The 11,458-nt window shown below is 47.6% G+C and overlaps 1 long non-coding RNA gene across 1 annotated transcript; it reads right to left on the bottom strand.

Annotated features, from left to right (window-relative positions):
- Positions 1-8,902: 8,902 nt before the first annotated feature.
- On the bottom strand, positions 8,903-11,087 carry LOC132658767 (uncharacterized). The gene is made up of 3 exons (XR_009598777.1): positions 10,866-11,087; positions 9,270-9,856; positions 8,903-9,172 (listed from the first exon to the last, which is right to left on the bottom strand). It is a non-coding gene; the product is annotated as an uncharacterized LOC132658767 (long non-coding RNA).
- Between the last annotated feature and the right edge of the window lie 371 nt (positions 11,088-11,458).

Below are 11,458 nucleotides of genomic sequence, written 5' to 3'. Positions count from 1 at the left end.
TAAAAGAGGAGAGTGAAAAAGTTGGCTTAAAGCTCAACATTCAGAAAACGAAGATCATGGCATCTGGTCCCATCACTCCATGGGAAATAGATGGAGAAACAGTGGAAACAGTGTCAGACTTTATTTTTTGGGGCTCCAAAATCACTGCAGATGGTGACTGCAGCCATGAAATTAAAAGACGCTTACTCCTTGGAAGAAAAATTATGACCAACCTAGATAGCATATTCAAAAGCAGAGACATTACTTTGTTGACTAAGGTCCGTCTAGTCAAGGCTATTGTTTTCCAGTAGTCATGTATGGATGTGAGAGTTGGACCGTGAAGAAGGCTGAGTGCCGAAGAATTGATGCTTTTGAACTGTGGTGTTGGAGAAGACTCTTGAGAGTCCCTTGGACTGCAAGGAGATCCAACCAGTCCATTCTGAAGGAGATCAGCCCTGGGATTTCTTTGGAAGGAATGATGCTAAAGCTGAAACTCCAGTACTTTGACCACCTCATGAGAAGAGTTGACTCATTGGAAAAGACTCTGATGCTGGGAAGGATTGGGGGCAGGAGGAGAAGGGGACGACCGAGGATGAGATGGCTGGATGGCATCATTGACTCGATGGATGCAAGTCTGAGTGAACTCCGGGAGTTGGTGATGGACAGGGAGGCCTGGTGTGCTGCGATTCATGGGGTCACAAAGAGTTGGACACGACTGAGTGACTGAACTGAACTGAGAATGACCTTTCCTGCTTTGTCCAACCTGGAAGACTCCTATTCAGTCTTCAAAACCCAGTTCTGTCATTCTTTGAGAAGGCTTTCCTTGACTCCTCACATCATCTCTGTGCTTCTTCCCTTGGTATTATAATTGAATGTGTTTCCTGTCTCTAACAGGACATCCCCCTGCCTCCACACACACACACATACACATACACAGTGAGGTCCTTAAATGAAGAGCCTGCTAGACTCCTAGCAACTGGGACCAATAATACTTAACACTTTTAGAAACTCAATACTGTAATTTGGTATTGCTTAGTCCCTTTTAGTCCTGCATAATAATTTTGCAAAGTCTGTATTAAAAAGGTGACTCCTTTAAAACCTAAGTCAAGAATAAAATACCTAGGAGTAAACCTACCTAAGAAGGCAAAAGACATGTACTCTGAAAACTATAGGAAATTGATGAAAGAAACCTAAGCTGACACAAACAGATGGTAAGATATACTATGTTCTTGGATTGGAAGAATCAGTATTGTCAAAATTGACTATACTACCCAAGGCAATCTACAGATTCAATACAATTCCTATCAAACTACCAATGGTATTTTCACAGAGCTAGAACAAAAAAATTTTAAATTTATAGGGAAACACAAAAGACCCTAAAGAGCCAAAGCAATCCTAAGAAAGAAAAACAGAGTTGGAAGAATCAGGCTCCATGACTTAAGACTATACTACAAAGCTACAGTCATCAAAACAGTATGATACTGGTACAAAAACAGAAATATAGATCAATGAAATAGTAAAGCCCAGAAATAAGCCCATGCACCTACAGTCAATTAATCTATGATAAAGGAGGCAAAAATATAAAATGGAGAAAAGACTATAAATGGTGCTGGAAAACTGGACAGCTACATGTAAAATAATAAAATTAGAATATTCTCTAATACCATATACAAAAATAAACTCAAAATGGATTAAAGACCTAAATGTCAGGTTGGATACTATACAATTCTTAGAGGAAAACATAGGCAGAACACTTTTTGACATAAACCACAGCAAGATCTTTTTGAACACACCTTCTAGAGTAATGAAAATAAAAACAAACAAATGGAACCTAATTAAGTTTAAAAGCTTTTGCACAGCAAAGGAAACCATAAACAAAACAAAAAGACAACCCACACTTTTAGGGAGAAAATATTTGCACATGAAGCAACCAGCAAGGGATTAATCTCTAAAATATACCAACAGCTCATGCAGCTCTATATAAAAAACAACCCAATCAAACAAACGGCAGATCTAAATAGACATTTTTTTCCAAATAAGACATATAGAAGGCCAAAAAGCATATGAAAAGATGCTTAACATCACTAATGATGTTGAAATGAAATGCAAAACAAAACCACACTGAGGCATTACCTCACACTGGTCAGAATGGCCATCATCAAAAAGCCTACAAAACATTAATGTGGAGAAGGCATGGAGAAAAGGGAATCCCCCTACACTGTTGGTAAGAATGTAAATTGGTACAACCACTATGGAGAATGGTATAGAAGTTCCTTAAAAACTAAAAATAGAGCTACCATATGATCCAGTAATCCCACTTCTGGGCATATATCCAGAGAAAATTATAATTCAAAAAATTACAAAAAAAAAAATTACATGCACCCCAATGTTCATTGCAGCACTATTTGCAATATCCAGGACACAGAAGCAACCTAAATGTCCATTGATAGATGAAAGGATAAAGAAGATGTGATACATATATACAGTGGAATATTACTCAGCAATTAAAAAGAGCAAGATATTGCCATTTGCAGCAATGTGGATGAACCTAGAGATTATTACTAAGTGAAGTAAGTCAGACAAAGACACATATGATATCACTTATATGCTGACTCTAAAAAATAAATGATACAAATGAACTTACTTACAAAACAGAAATAGATTCACAGACTTCAAAAACAAACTTATAGTTACCAAAGGGGAAAGTTGAGGAGGAAGTATAAATTAGGAATTTAGAATTAACATATATACACTACTATATAAAAAATAATCAACAGGGACCTATTATATAGCACAGTGAACTCTACTAAATACTCTGCAATAATCTATAAGGGAAAAGAATCTGAAAAAGAATGGATACATGGATATGTATAACTGAATCACTTAGGTGTACACATGACACTAACAACATTGTAAATCACGTATACTCCAATATAAAATAAAAATTAGATTTAAAAAATAAAATAAAAAATCTAACGTCACTCCTTTGCTCAAAGCCTTGCAGTGACTCCCCCTTTTACTTGAAGTAAAAGCCAAGGCGCTATCAGTGATCTGGATACCATAGTGTACAAGAATCTGCCCCACCTCTTGCACCTCTGCTCATATCTCGTTTTCTCTCCCTCCCTCTGCCCTAGCCACCCTGGCCTCCTTGGTGCTCCTGGAATGTCCCAGGCCATCCTGCCTTAGGACCTTTGCACTGACTGTTTTCTCTGGCTGAAACACTCTTCATCCAGATAATTGTCTGGCCTACTCCTTCACCTCCTTTGAGCCTTTGCTCCAGAGTCACCTTCTTGATGAGGCCTTCCTGACCACCCTATTCAATGCAGCCACCACCCACATCTCATCCTCCCAACTCTCCTTTTCTCCTCTTCTTTTACATTTTCCTTAGCATTTCTCTTTTTAAACAATGCCATCATTTCTCCTGTAGTATGTTGATTGTCTTGCCCCATTCCTAGAATGCAAAATCCATGAGGGGATGGAGTCTTCTGTCCATTTTGTTCACCGATACATCCCCAGCACCTAGGCCAGCTCCTAGCACCTGGCAACCACTCACAAAATATTTGTCGAATAAAGGAACCTAGGTTATAGATCCCTCTTGGATTCAAAAAAGTAGTCTGGCCCTCCTGGAGGTAAAAGCATAAAAGCAGCCAGAGCCCCCAATTTGTTTGCCCCCCAGGGAAGCTCAGGGCAGGGGTCTCCCTCCTTCCTAGAGATTCTCCCAGCAATGCTCCTCCATGTCTCTTTACAACAGCTTTCCTTTAATGAGGAAGTTCTTCCCTCACAGGAAGCCAGCTGCACTGCATACCCTCAACTCCCCAAGCAGGGCTGAGACCTGGTGACGGGACGAGGGTCCCAGGAGCAGGCCAGTGGAAGCCCCCATGGCCAGTGTTGGTAGCAGGGAAACCTGGCCATGGTGGCCTATCCTGATATGTACCCCAACGGCTAGGAGAGGCCTCGTCACCTCAGCACACACCTCCCTTAGAGTTTTGGGGCCTAGCGGCCTAAACATCCTGAGGAGGAGCCCATGGGTGACAGAGGGTCCATTTTGAGCAGTTACAACATAATCCTTTCAAGCCATCTCTCAAGTCTTCAGGAAAATTCCACAGGTTCTCCACAGTAAGCACTAACTGGAACGTGTACCCTTTTCAAAAGAAAAAAAAAAAATAGTTGAAATGATTTCTTCCTTCAACGGGCCAAGTTCTGGGAGACCAGGCAGGCCCTGCATCTACTTAGCCAAAGAAGCAGACGAGATTCACCCATCCCCCACTCACAAGCATGTCAAAATTTCAGGTTTGGCAACTGAGGCTCAAAATGAGACTATTTGGGTTTGGCAGACCTGCTAGAGCACGCTAGCTTCAGCTTCATATTGGTGATTTAGCAAACACCTGGGAGGCAGGGCACTCAGGTCGTCATCAACAGGCAAGGCTCACCAACCTGGCACTGAGTGCTGAGGCAGCATTTTGATAAGACCAGGAACGAAAGCAGGGAGAGGTTTCCTAGCAGAGAGGACTCCAGGGGTGGTGGAGATGATTCGGTGGGTGTTGAAGGCATGGCAGCAGATCAAAGGGCCCCCACAGGCCGAACCTGTGGAAAGCATTTTGATCTCCTAATCACATCTATTTATCTTGGGTCCAGCCTGAGACAAAAGAACTGCCCAGAAGGACCAGCCTGTGACGGCGAGCCAGGCTCCTGAGGACTGCTCAGAGCTCTTGCTTCTTTGGAGACACTCAGGATTCTGTGGGTGTTTCTTGGGCACTACTGGAGCCGAGAGAGCTGCCAATATGGCGGGGGTGCAGGGGTGTAGAAGCCACTGGACCGTGACCTCAGTGGCAGCCAGACGCAGAGGCAAGAGCAGCAATGTCCATGGGGCTTGAAAGTGTTGGTCGCTCAGTCATGTCTGACTCTTTGGGACCCCATGGACTGTAGCCCGCCAGGCTTCTCTGTCCATGGGATTCTGCAGGCAAGAATACTGGAGTGGGTTGCCATGCTGTCCTCCAGAGCATCTTCCTGACCTAGGGGTCGAATCCAGGTCTCCTGCATTGCAGATGGATCTTTTACCATCTGAGGCACCAGAGAAGCCCCCATGGGGCTTACTTGTCCTCAAAGACCTCCAAGTGTGCATTGTGGGGAGGTGGGCCAGAGGGTGAGAGAAGCCAATTTCGAAGTAGCCTTTCATCCGACCTCCCCACATCTAATAACAACAGTCATCACAGCACTTACTTCACATCCGGCAGTTTTCCTCAGACTTTCCCTTTACTAACCCTTGGCCATCCTATTTTAATCCCTGTTTTACAAATGTGGGAGCTGAGGCACAGCGAGGCTTAGTGACTCACAAAAGGTTACCCGATTTGCAAATGATGGAGCAGGAGGCTTCCCCCTAGAGCCTCTGGCCCCACCATCCACATGTCTCACTACTAAGCCCACAGCCTCCTCACCGTTTCTTCCCCTCCTGCCTTCTGACTCTGAACTAGAGTCTAGCGGGCAGAACTAGGCCCTCAGGGGCCCTGATCTAACATCCGGGTTCATCATTTCACCTGAGTCCTTTGCCTCATCCATTTTCTCAAATGCTGATAACAGACGCCCACTCCATACCTGCATGGAGGCAGGGGGGTGGGTGGCAGTTGAAGCTTGGGAGATGCCAGGAATGTGAACATGTTTTTAAAAAAAACACCAAATGTCTATTGTTCTTTTCTTTCCTCCTCTCAACTCCTCTGGCTTCCTGCGAGATCAAAGTTATGAGAGGTGTATGCTGAAAAGAGTTTGGTGGGTTGGCGGGGGGGGCGGGTGGGCAGAGCTGCCTGGCAAGAAGGGGTTGGCGTCTTTTCCAAACTTTGAACCTATTCTTCTTCTAGGGGCTACCAGCAGAGCCATTTGTCTCTAACTCCAGGAGGCGCCATTCACATAGGATACAGCGCTAACGGTGACCGTGGAATCCTTCAACATGCCTACCAGGCTGAGTGGGAGAAGCTTCTCCAAAGGGGACAACGGCCCGGGGAACAGCCTAGTCCTGACCACCACCCCTGGGTATGGGGAGCAGAGACTTAAAGGTCTGAGGCCTTGGGAAGGGAGGTGTTTAGAGGAAGGGCAGAGGCCAAGAGAGGGGTCTGGAGGAGGCCAGGCAGGCAAAGGAGTGGGGACAGCCAAGAGGGAGCAGCTCAGGGACGTCTGCACCCCACCCCCGCTCGGGCCGGGCTGTGGGAGGGAGACCCTGACCACATCAGGGGTGTGTGGCGAGGAAATGAGGCCTCCTCAGGAACGAGCTGCAAATGAGAACCGTATGGAGTTTCGGGATCCCCGCAGGAACACAAGGAAAGGATACAGTTGCGTCCATGGGAAAGTTATTATCATCTCCGCTGAAGTTAAACATTCAGGAGGCTCTGTTTTCCATCTCCTCTGCCTGGGAGCCTGTGAAGAGGGAGGAGGCTTGGGGGGCTTGTCGGGAGGGCCTGGTGGGTCACATTTTCCGGGGGGAGTCAGGGACTGGGAGGCCCTGCGTCTGCTCGCTCCTTCTCCAGTGCTGGGGAAGCTGGTTTGCTGAGGGCATGCTCTCTGTGGGGGCTGTCAGGCAGAGGGAGGGGAGGATGAGGGAGAGGCCTGGGGCCCTGAAGAGATAAACAGGTCATGTAGAACATCGGCCAAGCTGCAGGAAGGTGAGGGCTTCAGGCTTATGGACAGTTCTCTATTCGTTCAAAATGTACTAGGAATGGAAGTGTCAGGCAGAGACGTCTGAGAAGGGATGAAGACCAGCCTCCAGGTTCTGGGCCTCCATCAGCATCCACTAGTGACCTTTGGGACAATCAAACCGCCTCAGAGAATGGTCCTCCTACTGCGGCTGCCCTTAGAGACCAGGAAGAAGCTGGGTTTTCAGGGTTGCAGGGAACAAGTGTACTGGGCTGAGCAACCTCCAAGCCTAAGCAGTCCGAACACCTTGGCAGGCCCCTCCAAGGCCCCCACCTCAGAGACGGCTCCCCCCACGCTCTCCCTCTGCCCAGGGATTTTTCCTTCACTGAACTTGGAAGGCAGAAGGCTGCCTGTTACCTGCCTCACAGCAACTCCCTACCCTCTATTTCATAGCTCCACTGAGATTTTCTGAGCTTTTCTTTCAAGAATAACAACAGGGAAAGACAGGAGATTTTTAAAGTCCCCTTTCACACACTACACACACCATTTTCTGGGCAGACAGATGTCTGTCTGAGTGCCAGGTGCATCGCTGGACCTGCAAAGGTCATTCCCACACTGTCCAGCCTCAGAGGACCTCCTAGGCACTGTCCCCAGAGACCCTAGTCCTGCCTGTATAGATGACAAGTGTGGTGGAGATGGTGCAAGACCCAGGCCTTGGCACTAGTTCTGCCACCAATCAAGCCACATAACCTCTCAGACCAGTTTTCTCAACTGTCAAAGTGAGGAAAGTAACACCAGTTGCCAGAAAGGTTTTAAGGATTAGCTGACAAAATACATCTAGCCCACAGAAGACACATGCCAATCTGGCCACATCCCTGACCCTGGAGAGATGGGCCTTGAGGACTGGAACTCAAATGAATTAGCAATCAAATTAAAATGCTAAAAACAGAGACCTAACTACAGAGTCTTACAAACTTGAAGTTTATCCTCTCATAAAAAAAGAGTCCAGCAGTGGGCAGTCTAGAGCTGGTATGGCAGTTTTACAGTCATCAGGGTCCCAAGTTTCTTCTATGTTTCTGCTTTACTTTCTTCAGCATGGGGCATCTATTCTCAAGATCACAAGATGGCTGCTGCAGCTCCAGCCATCATCATCGCAAGCAGGAGAGGTATAGAAAGAAGAAGGGCAAGGGGCAAAGAGGACTCTTCTCAGTCAAAAGAGCCCTTTGAAAACTTGCCCTTATATATATTATGAGCCATCTCTAAGCTTCAGGCAAAACTGGGAATATAATCTTTTAGCTGCAGAGAATGCTGCCCCTAATAACGTCAAAGGAAGATGGGGAGAAGGCAGAGCTGATATTCACGAGCACAGCAGCACTGTGGTTAAAATAGTAAAATATCTCCATACTGATGATAAATGGCCCCTTTCCCAAGCCTTGTCCCCAATGTCCCTTCTTGGGGCCCTGACCCCACCTCTATCTCCCTGTCACCTAGCAGCAGAAGAGTCAATACCTAGCCCAGGGGAAGGCCTCCAGAACTCCGCTTCAGCACTGGGCAGGCGTCTGCTCTGATTGCTCAATTGCCTGTCCTAAATGGTGGTGAAATATTTCAAACATCAGCCTTGGAAGGATGGGTGCCAAGCCGGTGAATAGCCCAAAAGAAGGTTCCTAGTAGCTTCACAGGAAGACAGAAAAGAAATGAGTGACAGTTCAAAGGACACAGAGCAATTCTACCCAGCATGACTTGGTCTGTTCTCTAGGATAAGAAGTACCATTAGAACTGGGCAATCATGGCCCCTGGCCTTGGTCCCATGCTCTAGAGGGTCCTGCTCTGGCCATATCTCTGCCCCTGGAGCAAGGCATCCATTAGACCAAAGGGACACCCACTTGGAGCCTCTTCTCCCCTCTAGTCATGCTCTGGGATCCTGGGACCCCAGAATTCCCCCCCAGACAGCCCTAAGTTCACTACCAGGGACTGCCCGGACCTCATCCCAAGGGCACACATCGCTCTTTCTCCACACCCTTAGGTGGCCCAGAGGTGCATGTGTGCAAGGGCAATTTGGGGAGGGCAGAAAATAGACATCACTGGACCGGTGCGCTAGAGGGTGAGCATATACACACAGCAGGCCCTTTCCCGGGTGGGATGGGAATGGGCAGGGCGGTGGGGGTTAGGAGTCATTGGTGCTCCAGTGCCAGACGCTGCAGAATCCAAGACTGAAATTCACACCTGACCTTTCCCATCACTGTGAAGTTATATTTGTCAACAAACTTTGGAAAGCTTGATTTTAATTTTTAGTTATTTAGACACAGAATGTGGGCTTTTGTGTGTATTCCTGTCCTGGCCACTGACAAAAGATAGGGGTAGGCATGTCCACAATGATCACCCATTTGTACGTCTGGCCTCTGTTATCTTGAGCAGGAATAATCAGAGCTGAGAGCAGATCCAGATGGAGTGAGCCGGGATCGAGGCCCAGGAGGGAGATCTTCCTGTCTGCTGTGGGAGCCCTGACGGTATCATGAAGCAGGGCTGGGGCTCTGAAGTCTGGCTGTGTGTTGTTTAAGGAGCACCCTGGTCCCTGCAAGGGATCTTGAATGAGCATACCTTCTGGGGCTGGTGAACCAGGCTGTGCGGATGCAGGCACCGCTAGTGGTGGAGGGGATGGAATCACCCACCCGTGTCTCAAGTCCACCGGGAACCACATACCAGAGGCTGTGTGTGAGCTTAGTTCTGATGGCCCACACGGATGCCACCACAAGCAGGACAGCCCTGTGAAAAGGCAGCAGATGGAAAGAATCGGCCCCATCTCTGAAGGAAGCCCCCTTCTCCAGTCACAGGGAAATAAGAGCCTTGGGGATGGTCTCAGAGCTGCCCCTTTCCCCATGGAGCCTGCTGGAAATAGCAGTTCAGGCCCATCTCTCTATGCAGGGACAGACATGGAGCACACCACAGTGGCTGTGAGGGGACCTGACCTGCTCCTCATTCTCGTGCCCAGCTGGCAAGCCAGTCCCTGTGCCCGGGGCTTTCCATGTGCAGCTCCCCTGCCTCCCCGAAGCCCCCCCTTCTTCTCTTTCCCCGGAGAGGTCTCACCACGCTTGAGCTTCATTCAGTTCAGTTCAGTCACTCAGTCGTGTCCGACTCTTTGCAACCGCACGGACTGCAGCACGCCAGGCTTCCCTGTCCATCACCAACTCCCGGAGCTTGCTCAAACACATGTCCATTGAGTTGGTGATGCCATCCAACCATCTCATCCTCTGTCGCCCTTCCAGAAAACATGACAGCTGAGAGTGGCCGCACGTACTGGTCAGCCACTCTCCTAAAACTCGATGACAAATTGATATGTAGGCACTGTCTGGGCACTCTTTGAGGGAGAGAGTCCTAGTTTTCATGTATCACCCAGAAAAAAACCCGGTGATTTGGGTTTTTTTTATGAGTAAATGCTTTTTAGTATAGGTGTGTCCGGCTAGACTTTTCAGTAGGAAATCCTGTTTTGGCTAACTTTTTTTTAAATTAAATTTTACTGGAGTCTGTAATAGTTGTTTTACAATGTTGTGTCAGTCTCTGCTCTGCAGCAAAGTGACTCAGCTATATGTATCCATGTATCCCCTCTGTTTTGGATTCCCTTGCCATTTAGGTCACCACAGAGCATTTAGTAGGGTTCCCTGAGCTTTAAAAGTGTATCATAAACGCTTTCATGGCTTGGAAGAAATAAGCATCGGAGAGCAAAGTGGAGAAGGTGGGGGCTGGGAGAGAGAGATGGGGAGAGCTCACTTCCTGCGAGAGGTTTTTGTCAACACCCCATACAAAATCTAAATCCCCTGTTACATTCTCTCTGAGTCGGACATTTTTCCTCCAGAGCATTTATCTCAATTTGTAATTATGCATTTACTTATAAGGCGATTTGTTTTCCAGCTGAAGTTAGGAACTGTGCCTGTTTTGTTTTCCAGAGTCCAGCCATTGCCCAGCACAGCTTAGGCCCTCAATAAATACGCATAAAATGAACTCATGAATTCTCCAAGGGAACGGGTACAAAAACAAAGTTATAAGAACTTGCAGGAGAATGAGACCAGCTGCCACGTACCCGCAAACCAATTCAAATTATTGGTTGGGATTCGCCCCAAAACAGAAGATCTGAGAGAAGGCTGATACTACCCTGGAGCTCCAAAGATGTACCCGAATGCCTCCTGCCCCTCACCCCAGCTACAATACACTGTAGAATGAATTTTCCCGAGACTCAGTAACATTAAAAAAATAATAATAATTATGCTCACAGATACTGCAGGTCAGGAATTCAGACAGCGGGGACAACTTGTCTCTTCTCCGCAATGTCTGGACCTCAACTGGAAGGCTCGGAGACTGCAGAGGTGGGGCGCTGAGGGGTGATGTGGGTTATCAGTTGGGGCGTCAATTTCTCTCCCCGTGAGCCTCCCCGTGCAGCCTCTCACTTGGGCTGGTTTGGACTTGCTTCACAGCTTGGCCGCTGGGTTGGAGGAGAAGCATCCCAGGTGGGAAGCTGTATCACCTTTCATGACCCAGCCCCAGCAGTCAGTGAGCATCACCTGTGACTCCTTCCATTTATGGAGTTAATTATAAAGTTCCACCCAGGATGGAGGAGGGGGACTCAGACTCCACCTGTTTATGGGAGGGGTGCCATGGTTCTAGAAAAAAGGCAGGACCAGAAATATTGTTGTGGGCATTTTGGGGGGAAATAAAATCTGCCACACGCCTGACAGCAATGTGCCAGTCCCCAGTCTCATGCCTCACTCTCCTCCCTACTCCTCACCTTCCTCGGCTTGGCTTTGCCTGTGTGATTCCTGGAGTCTGTGGAAGGCACTGGAAGAATACTGCAGGACAGGAGGAAGGG

The sequence above is a fragment of the Ovis aries genome, chromosome X, assembly GCF_016772045.2.
Source record: "Ovis aries strain OAR_USU_Benz2616 breed Rambouillet chromosome X, ARS-UI_Ramb_v3.0, whole genome shotgun sequence".
Classification (NCBI taxonomy): domain Eukaryota; kingdom Metazoa; phylum Chordata; class Mammalia; order Artiodactyla; family Bovidae; genus Ovis; species Ovis aries.
Note: the sequence above shows the minus strand (reverse complement) of the source record. Positions and strands in the feature narration are given on the sequence as shown.